Here is an 11,035-nt window from a genome sequence, read left to right as displayed (position 1 = left end):
GGCGCTAGCCAGGCAGCGTTAGACGACACCATGGCCCAGACGTGGTATTCTCTGTTCAGATGACGTCAAGGTTACGGCATTCCATTTATCCAACCCTGTCCTCAGGAGACTAACTAGCATGGCACACTGTGTGACTCACAGTCTAACTAGCATGGCACAGCGTTTGACTCACAGTCTAACTAGCATGGCACACTGTGTGACTCACAGTCAAACTAGCATGGCACCGTGTGTGACTCACAGTCTAACTAGCATGGCACGGTGTGTGACTCACAGTCTAACTAGCATGGCACACTGTGACTCACAGTCTAACTAGCATGGCACACTGTGTGACTCACAGTCTAACTAGCATGGCACAGCGTGTGACTCACAGTGTAACTAGCATGGCACACTGTGTGACTCACAGTTTAATTAGCATGGCACGGTGTGTGACTCACAGTCTAACTAGCATGGCACACTGTGTGACTCACAGTTTAACTAGCATGGCACACTGTGTGACTCACAGTCTAACTAGAATGGCACGGTGTGCGACTCACAGTCTAACTAGCATGACACAGTGTTTGACTCACAGTCTAACTAGCATGGCACACTGTGTGACTCACAGTCTAACTAGCATGGCACCGTGTGTGACTCACAATATGAAATCTTCCGAAATCCCCTCAGCACGAGGCCTTACATCAGACACGTAAGCGCTGCATTAGCGGTCCCAGAGGAACAGGCAGGCGGGTTCCCGTTAGACTGGCCGGCGGGTCGTCCACGACGGGGTTAAAAGGATGGCTTGCAGGGCACAGGCTGTGGAGGGAAACAACACGATGGTGACATCCTCAGGAAGAGACAGTGGACACTTGGAGTCCGGCCTCTAAGTTATTGATTTACTATTAACATGCTTCTCTAAGAGCCTGGCTCCAGACAGCCTCTACTGGTTTATAGCTGTGAAAAAATTAGAGCTGACTGAATACGTGATGGAGCATGGAAGAATGATACAAAATTCATTGTGTTTGATGTATACTTTTACCCAAAGCGATATTCAAGGGGGGATTTGAACCCTGTGACCTCTTGGATCTGCAGTCCAAGGCTCTATTGCTGTCTGACTTAACAGAGTTGTACAACTCCTTCCTGGAAAAGAATTCAAGCATTAGAAGACAACTAGGGTGATAATTGTTTTTTTACAAGCACTGGATGTCATTGAAGATCCATTTTTTCAGAGCACCACTACGTAAACCCTCCAAGGCTGCTGAACTGAAAACAGAGACCAGAGAACGTTGATAATACTGTAGTCTCGGCCGTGATACCCCTGGCCTTACTCTCAAACCAGATGGATCCATGACACACAACACTTCCTTCACGTCCCTGAGATTTATTTCAGCTCTGGGTTCCTCCTCCACTCTGTGAAATGAATACTCACGTTATTGGGTGCTGTAATAAATTGCTCAGGTTGAGATGCAGGGACTGGGCTGATGTGTGTAATGGTTCACAGATGTAAAATGTCTATCTTTCAGAGCCTTAAAATGGATTTGGAAGAGAAAGTTAAATGAGCTTTTTGGAACCAGCTACTCCAAATCGTGCTGCTTGTATAAATGAATTGGTGCATTTCTCACCTACTTTTGCTTTAACCCCTGTAGGTAATTATAAACTTCACTTTTCAAAGTAATGCAATTAGAACATTTAAACATGTATTTAAATGTAACTGTTACCCTCGCTTTTAATTAATTTGAACAAAAACGGCAAAAGGAATAAATATTGGACTACACGGATGGTTTAATTAGCATATTCAAATGATTAATTTTCATTGACTTTGAGTTCAGTTCATATGTTACTGTGTTTCCAAAGTAAGAAATGGGACAGACTGTTGCAATGCTTTATCTTTTGAGTTTGAATTACTCTGATTAGGTAGTAGAAAAAAGGAATCCAGTTCCTTTGCCAGGCTCCAAATCCATAATTGAAAATGACTCTCGATTATCAGAGCAATTCTTTGGCTCTTAGATGGAATTCGACACCAATTTAAAAACCTTCCCTTTAATAGCAGACTTATTCTGTGGCCATTTCCACAGTATGTATGACCCAGCGATTTAGAGCTATCCTGTATTGAAGCCATTTTTCCTCTAAAGATGGTGGATACTCTGTAATTTGACCATTACCAGTCTGCTTCAGTTTCACTTCTTGTTCGTAGAATGCTTTGTGAGGTCCCTGGCACATTTGAAAGGAAGAAAATGCTCAATATTTGTCCCGAGGGAATTTGAGGAATTGTTTTACGAGAGCTTTGTGTCTGTCGGGTCCCTAAAGGAAGGGGATAGCAAGCGGTAGCTAGTCATGTGAAGACAGAGCACCAGGAGAAACGATTAGGGGAAATTTACAGCAACAGTCGGGGAGACCGTCAATCAGCAAAGCTAGCAGGTGGCCAGGATTGTGCAACCCGAAGATATTTACAAATGCAAATCCAGCAATCTACCAAAGTAGAATGCATTTCCATTCTCTTAAGTTCTCACTCCCGACGTTTGCTGTGCACACTCTGACGAGACTCTTCTGTCTAATTATCATTCCAGCTAGCAGCAGAAGTGTCAGTCCTGCACCTTTGCATTGATTTGAAGACAACCCGTGTTTGATCTCTAATCTCAGTGAGGACCCTTTGTGAATGTTCCAGGCACCACAGGGCAAACAGGACAACAGTCACTGACACATAACGATCCACTTCTAGATGTCTGTGGTCCTGCCTGCCTACGGATTCACAAACTACCAAACACTCACACCTCTCTCCATCTCTCCTGGCATCCCCTTCCTCCCATCCTCACTCCGCACCAATTCTGCAACTCCCACAGTCTCTGCTCTCTCTGACACCCCCCCCCCCCCATCCAGCTATTTCCCTCCACCTCTCTTTCCTTGTCTACCCCTTCATTATCCTCCATCCCTCTCCGCCACGCCTCCTCCTCATGCGGCTAGACTCCCTCCGCCACGCCTCCTCCTCATGCGGCTAGACTCCCTCCGCCCAGCCTCCGTGTTCTCCCCCTGGGATGAACCCAGCCACTCTTCAGTCACCTCGCCTTAATCCCGGCTTCTCTCCACAAAACGAGGACAGCTCTGGGGTGAACCTCTCCAGCCAGCGGCAACTCCCAACCACCCGGCGTGCTGGCACGGGTAGCGCTCACCGTCTCCTCCCTGTCGTCAAGCCGACTGACACCGACACCCGTGCCCTTGCTCGTCTTCATACATATATTTATGAATGTTGCTGATGCTCTAGTTGAGGCTGGTGTTCTCCCTGTGGATGTTGCAGAATGACCTTTCTCACACACATTACCTCCACTTCTGCCGAACCCACAAGAAAGAATGCATGCTTTAGTTTGACAAACAAGTAGGAATAGTTCCACTATACATCAAAACACCAAGCATCCTAATGCTGCAGAATAGTATGACATTTGTCACCGAAGCATGTACTTGTGGACATTTCTCTTCATCGCACCTCCCACCCACCCACTTACTGACACATCTAACTACACTGCCCTCTCTCTGTCTCCCCCCCCTTTCTCTCTCTCTCTCTCTCTCTCTCTCTCTCTCTCTACCTCTCTCTCTCTCTCTCTCTTTACGTCTCTCTCTCTCTCTCTCTCTCTCTCTCTCTCTCTCTCTCTCTCTCTCTCTCTCTCTCTCTACCTCTCTCTCTACCTCTCTCTCTCCCCTCTCCGTCTCTCCCCTCTCTCTCTCTCTCCCCTTTCTGTCTCTCTCTCTCTCTGTCTCTGACTCTCTCTCTGTGTTTGGCTAGCTGTCCCCCGTGTGAATAGCAGACGTGTCCCTGACGGCGGCCGGTGCTGTAAATATGAAGACAGACGCTGGGCTCTATCTCGTCACCTCCCTGGACAGCCAGGGGGAGAGAATTGAAAGGAAAAACCATGAGTACAAGGCCGACTGTGACGCTGTGACGCTGTCGCCTACTCCGGAGACTTTAGTGCTGAGACGACTTTTCTTCCCTTCGTCTCTCTCCTACACTGTCTCTTACTGCTACTGCTGATAGGTTTTAAATTGATATTATATCTAACGCGTTCTGAAAACGCTCAGTCGCACTCTCTTCTGTTCTCTTGGGGGAAAGAGTGATGTAAAATGGATTACGGTAAACAGGTTCCTTGATTGGTAAAAACAAGAAGGACGGAATTTCTTTTTTTTCTTCTCTCCTTTAGTTTTTCTTTTCACCCCAAATGTTGCCTGACAGAAAGCAGAGGCAGAAATGTGGCACTTGGGACATGCACTTACATAATTTCAACTATGGTTTGGATCGAGGCTGAAAACAAGGAACTCGGATGGACATGATCACGTGTCCAAGCAAAGCCTAATACATCTTCCAAGTGTGGTCATATTTTGGCGATGACCCGAGCAGTTATGTAGTTAAGATGAACTCCCAACCGATTAGCATAGCTAAAATTCCTCTTTAATAGTTCCTTAATCATCTCGAATGTTTGAAATGCTTCGTCACCCCTCAGAATGCAGATGTACTCCTTCTGCATTAACAGACACAGTCAAGACAATGCCTGGATGAGACGGGCGTCAACAACTTAACAAATGTTGAGACTCACACGACTTCCATCGCGGTCGATCCAACTGCACCTCCCGGCGGAACACCACAGGAACCGAGTCCAAGACGGAGTCCAAGACCGAGTCCAAGACGGAGACCAAAACTGTACTTATGTGGCCATGGCTGTGTTTTTCAAGTCCTGAACCGTTGACCATGAAATAAGACCTTTCGCTTCAGAGGTCCTGATGGGATGCTTATTTTCCCAATTAGAACGGAATGTCTGTCGGAAACTACAGTAAATAAACACACTCTCAACAACACATAAACAAGTGCTGGAGGTCAAATGAACTGGAGGACAGGTCCACCAAGTGTCACTTGCCAACATTAATAAAGGAAGAGTTTGTGCAGTGAAAACCGGAAGATAACGAGGGCCTTTGGCTGTGCGATAAACGTCACACCAGCTACTGCTTATGCTCAACCTGCGGACGTGCCCAAGGTTGAAATCCTAGACTCGCGTTATTAAAATGGATGTGCCATATTTTAGTCGGTTGAATCTCGTCACAAACAGGAACAGAAGTGGACGTTTCCAGAATACCTCGAAGCATGTTGACATTTAAACAAGTACACTTGATGTTTTCAATCATGCTTCAGCTTTTAAAACCTAAACGGAATATAGTGTCTGATCCCAACTGGTCTCCTCTTTGACCAGGGGCAGAGAGGCAGAGCATTTGGACCTGTCGCTGATATTTCTGTCCCCGAGGGCGCCGTGCATATGGCGCTCCTTGTTCAGAGTGTCACAGTGAACTCGGTCTTCTTTGACATGCCTGGCTCACGGCAATCTCAGCTGAGCCATATTCTCCAAAGCTGAGTTCAGTCCTGGCCAGGACCCATCTGGGATTCCGCAGGCTGTCAGCTGCACACACTGCTTCAGTTCACCTTTGATGCATTTTATTAGAAGGAAGAAGGTACATCTAGGAGCCTGTATGAGGCACACTCGTATGAGGGCCGTGATGTCGTCTTTTTAGGCGTTTCAGAGTGACAGATGTGGTTATTTTCTGCTTCTTTAACTTGTCAGTTTCTGACGGTGTGTTTTTCCTAGGCCACTGTTTGGATGCCAGAGGCCTGTAATGCATGCCGAAGCCTATGATAAAAATAAGAAATAAATAAACAATACAATTTGATTGAGGAGCCTGGATCTCATCCAAGGGCAACCTATCATAACGATGTACTAATTCATGACAGCACTCTCCCTCTGATATTAAATATTGGGGTAGGTATTGGTTATCTATGTGATAGCTTGGTGATTATATTTTATGCTTAACATTGTGTTTTTAGCGAGCACCTTTTTAAATAACAATGTTATCAAATGCTGTTCTGCAGTAGAAAACGTCAATCATTGTCAAATGCGACTCTTTGACTTTGTTTGTAAAATAGGTTGTGCCCATAAGATTATATTTGATGTTTAATGATGATAGACAAGCTTTCTTTACATAAAGCAAAACTTCCTGACCGCACTCACAGTACCTGGTGAGAACAAATTGTGTGAATTTGATGATAGAAGATGATGGCAATCTAGCTCTCTCTTGCCCCCGGCTTAACCAGCATGTATAGAAAGATGAAGTGCACCTCTACTGCAAGAAATAAGACAGGCTTTCTCTCAGCATGAAGAGAGAAGGCAATTCTCTGGCCTGATCCATCATAACCTTGTTAGTCCGGGTCTAAAAGTTTACTTTGATTTGTTTTCCAGAGATGTAAAATATGAGGTGCCTAATGCAGATTGCTTGAAGGCACCGAGAATATATTAAGCAGGTCGGCCATTTAGAGCCTGTTTTTTCTGGGGCAAAGCAACCTCCTGATACAAAAAAATAAAAATCATAACACGTTTATTCCAATGTCGCTTGAAGGGGATTTTTGGAAGAAAAGAAAAAGATTTCGCTGTACAAAAATGTATTTTGGGCGTCAAAGCTTATCTTAAAATTTGAAAAGAAGCAGGCATGACTGGTATATTGATAAGTAGATTCCATTTTCCATTCGAAAGAACAAAAATGTTGAGTGTGAATTGATAATGATGTAGCGTTCGTCATTAGACGGCTGTGTGTCTGATCAGCCCCAAGGTCAACTTCAGAATTCCATCTTCAAATGTAATTTCGACTCTTTGTGCAGTTTTATCAAAAAAGTGGTGCTTTTAAAACGGCATTGTGAAACGGCAGGAAAAAATCTGTTATAGAACCATTAAAGGATGTCCCAAGAGAAGCTAGATTGAGGAGAGTGAAATGTAATATGAAGCTTAAGTAGTTGGGTATAGGATGAGTGGAGCCCAACAATCAAATGAACTGGATATTGAGTAGTGAACAAGTCCATTAACTCTCTCTGAGAGTGGCTCTCTACCTACAAATAACGTTTTTTCAAACTTTTCAGCAACACATCTCTTGTGGCCTCAAGGCAAACCTGAGCTGAAAGATTTAGTGTAGTTACCTCCTTGAAATTCAGTTCCTATCCACCACCTTTCACTGCACACCGTTTGAAGTGAACATGCCAAAAGGTGTTTCCAGTTATTTACGGTCCAAGCTTTTACCCTCTATGGAAGTACTGAAATAAAAAAAAAACTTTAGGGTAGATAGTAGAGGATAATTGATTAATCCTTTGCATGGATAATCATTAAAAGGGTAGGCGTTGGATCTTAAAGCACTTCCCTTTGCCAACAGTAAAACTAATGTAGCCAATACAGTTATCTGCTGTTGTTATCGAAGCGCAGAATAGCCTAAATTAGGAGTGTGGTCATCTCTACACATGATACACACATTCGCAAACGTATCACTCGACTCAAAGCCAAAACATTTTTGCAATTCTTTCAGGATAAGGTGTGGTAAACTTTCAGACAAGACTTGTATAATATATGATGTTCTGGTCTACCTTCCTGTCATGGATAAACAGTATAATTTTCTCCTTCTGTAAGTGACATTTATGTGGATTTTCTTTCAGTGTATTTCAAATCACTACCTCTTCCTGACTTGGAAAAAAAATGATTTGTTCTTCTTGATTGCTGACAATAATTTTCAACACAAATAATTATCTGTGTCATTTTGTATTGGAAACAAACAGTTTGTGTTTACACAACATAGTCATGAAACAGTTTGTTTTTGGCAGGCGCCACAAAATCCTTCTCCAAATGACCAAATCCTGTCTGATAAGCATTGCATAACCACTTGGTGTAAACTTACATCAGTTCAGTCTCCAACGTGCATATTTGACATGGAATGGTTTAATTTTTCGCATGGCCTGGAATTGAACCGGGAACCTTCTGATTACAAGCCCGATTCCCTAACCGCTCAGCCACCTGACTCCCTAAGAGGAAGGGGCAGGAACATTCCAGAGAGTTGAAAGCAGAAAGATGGAGAAATGTGGTACCACTATGTTTGTTTTAATACCTGCAAAACCAAAGGTTTTTAAAGGTCCTAATTCATGGAGAATTTAATCACGTCTAGCAACTCAATCTTGACCTTTTATAGGTGGACCATGCTTCTTCCCTCCTTCTCACTTAAGGCTGTGGAAAGCAGGACTATATTAAAGGATAATGGAGTTGGACTGGGTCCAGATCTAAGCAAGGAAAATGTTGAACGTTTGTTCCCGCTGTCAGCAGAGTGGAAATTCCACAAACTATAACTGCAGTGCTCATTTCAGAGCTGCTTATTATGATGTATTGGATCATGTACACAGATTAACAAAAGTACACTGAATGGTAACACTGTGTAACAATTAGCTTGATAAGTAGAAAAAAAAGTTTACTTTATTTTAAACTACCATTGTTCTAATATTATCAAGTAATATCCATTTAGAAGAGTACCAAATTTGAGCACGTTCTGTTTCACACGTTCATGTTTTCACATATATATTCTTAGCATTTTTCATGATTTATAGGATATATTATATATGTGTGACAGGAAAGGCAGGGAGAGAGAGAGGGGGAGACATGCAGCAAAGGGCCCAGGTCGTATTTGAACCTAGACCGCTGCAGTATGGCCTCAGCCCACGTGTTTTTATTTTAATCATCTTCTCTCTCCATCCTGTTATGCTGTGGATGCTGAACCCGCTAACGACTCTAAATGACTCCACCGTGATCTTGGCTCTTGGAGAAACAAATCAATTATCAAATTGATTTGCCTTGTGCACTTATTCAAATAAATATGCCAACGTCATATTAACTTGGACCAAATCCCAACTCCCTGCAGTCTCCTTGAAGAGACAACCTTTCAACACCAATTAGATGTGATGAGACAGAGTGCATTAATGAAAGAATTTGAACCAAAGACATAAAGACTGGTTCAGAACTGTCATTTAGTCTGGAATTAATTCCCCAGGACTGAAGTCTATGCCTTTTTCTTGCCTTTGTTGAAAATTATGCTTTTTAATGTCGGTTGAAGTGCTTGTTACAGTAATTATATTGGAAATTAGCTATTTAGGTGACGCACCCCTATTTTCTATTTGCAGTCCTCTCATGCTTCTTAGTGGTCTTGGCCCATTTCAAAGCTTTACTTTAATCAATAAAGTCTGCAATCTTTAATCATCCTTCTGTGTTTGTTTGTATATTTTTGTGTGTGTGTTTTTACATATCTCAATGTGTCACACGTTCACTTCTCTTTACACACACTCATCTTAGACACACACCTTTTTCACAGCAGCAAAAAGAAAATAGCTATTTCGATTTCCATAATCCCCTTCCCCATACTGCAGCATTCTCAGACATTGCGAAAAATATCAAATAAAAAAAATAAAAATAAAGTGACCTGCTTTCTCGAACAGGCGACCTTGTTGGCTGCAACAGATGCACTGCAATCACTCAAAGTCAAAGACACATTTCTAACTGCATTCACTTCAGATGTACTGATGAGACACCACAGATGATGGCTTGGTTCGTTGTTAATGACAGCTGTTGCTGTTCTGAACTAATTGTATCATCTGCCAATCAGAGACAGAGACAGTCCACTCAAACTAAATTACAGGGTCACAATCAAGGATGATGATTGTGACTTTAAATCGATGGCAAATAATAAACAATACGACCACCTGACACCATTGGGTTTATTTCGAGAAACGTGATCTTTTTTTCAAAATACGATTAAGGTCATGTTTTCCCCTTTTTCAAGAGCCGACAGCAAATTTGACAGTTGGCTCTTTCTCTCTGACAGATAAATGCATTTATTGAGCCGTTTCAGGCGGTTGGGTCTGATATTTTCAGACGTTAGATAAAAATGTCCCTGGAAGGATAAAGATACCTGATATCATGATATGAAAACGTACTTGCCAGCCCACAGACAGCTTACGGGACATTGTCCACAAATGCATAATTCAAATAGTGAAGATGTCATATTTATATTTTATGCTCTTTAAGGCTTCTGGAAAATAAGATGTAAATGTATGCCACTGCTTTCCTTTGATTTATGGTCAGGGAGAAATTGTACCACCAAGCATTATCCTTCACACGCTAAAGCAAAAGGCATCTATATTCTTTCTGCACAGCGACTTTCCATCAGCCAGGCTGTTTGTACCGATGAATGTGTTGAAAGGTTTTTCACAGGGCAGAGACTGTAATGATGTCATCCTGGGCTATTTCCCTCTCGTCACTGTCTTGTCAATCCAAATACCGGTGGGATACATTGTCATGAGAAGCCAAATATGGTAATGAATGTGCGTTTTCAGAAAACATCTCCATACAATGCTGGAATGTTTTCTGATTATTTTGAACCACACGTGTTATAAATCAAGTACAAGTAACAAGCCATTAACTGGATTTCTTTGTGTACTTTCTGGTTGACGTTTGTCTTTTTGGTCACTCTTTGATAGAAGTGTTCCTTCTGCACGACAGTAGATTGAAACCTCGATGTCCTTCACCTCTGAGTTGGTAAACTCTCAGGTGTTCATGAGCACTCAGCACACCCTTCGTTCTTCAGGAAAAGCTTGTTTGCTATCTTCGTGGCCAGCCCCTCATCTCCCATGGAAAGACCAAGATTTGCGTCCAGCCCCTTCTGCTATCTGAAACCTTAATGAACGTGGTTGGCATATTAGGGGGCACAGGAAGATGATTAATCATTAATGAATTACTCCCCAAATGATAATGGCCTGCGGAAGTGTCATTATACTTTAATGGCGACTTTAGCCCCGTTGCTGTCTACAGTATACCACACTGTGCTCTGAGACGCTCTGAGACGCCGAAGGCAGGTTTCGAATGTCCATGGTTAGGACTGGGTTGTTCAGTGGGATTAACATTTTAGCACTAAATTAATTTATTCTGTGGTTAAGAGGACTTTTCTTTCACTATCAAAGGAACTACATGGACACTGTTTAAAGCATTAGCTTTGAAATACTCAGCTAATTTGCTAATTTAACTCATTGAGTTTATACAGCACACGGTAACACTACAGTATGATGAATGTTTGATATGTGGACATTTATCAGCTCTTTATTATTAGGGATGGAATTTGTTATGTAGGTGTACTGTAAGGCATTCAAAATAGCCATGTTTTTATTTCAAGGTCACATGTCTCT

The 11,035-nt window shown here is 42.6% G+C and overlaps 1 long non-coding RNA gene across 1 annotated transcript; it reads right to left on the bottom strand.

Moving 5' to 3' along the window:
- Positions 1-618: 618 nt before the first annotated feature.
- On the bottom strand, positions 619-4,680 carry LOC124482751. Its single transcript, XR_006957766.1, has 3 exons — positions 4,554-4,680; positions 1,013-1,113; positions 619-789 (listed from the first exon to the last, which is right to left on the bottom strand). It is a non-coding gene; the product is annotated as an uncharacterized LOC124482751 (long non-coding RNA).
- Positions 4,681-11,035: the final 6,355 nt, after the last annotated feature.

The sequence above is a fragment of the Hypomesus transpacificus genome, chromosome 20, assembly GCF_021917145.1.
Source record: "Hypomesus transpacificus isolate Combined female chromosome 20, fHypTra1, whole genome shotgun sequence".
NCBI classification, from domain to species: domain Eukaryota; kingdom Metazoa; phylum Chordata; class Actinopteri; order Osmeriformes; family Osmeridae; genus Hypomesus; species Hypomesus transpacificus.
Note: the sequence above shows the minus strand (reverse complement) of the source record. Positions and strands in the feature narration are given on the sequence as shown.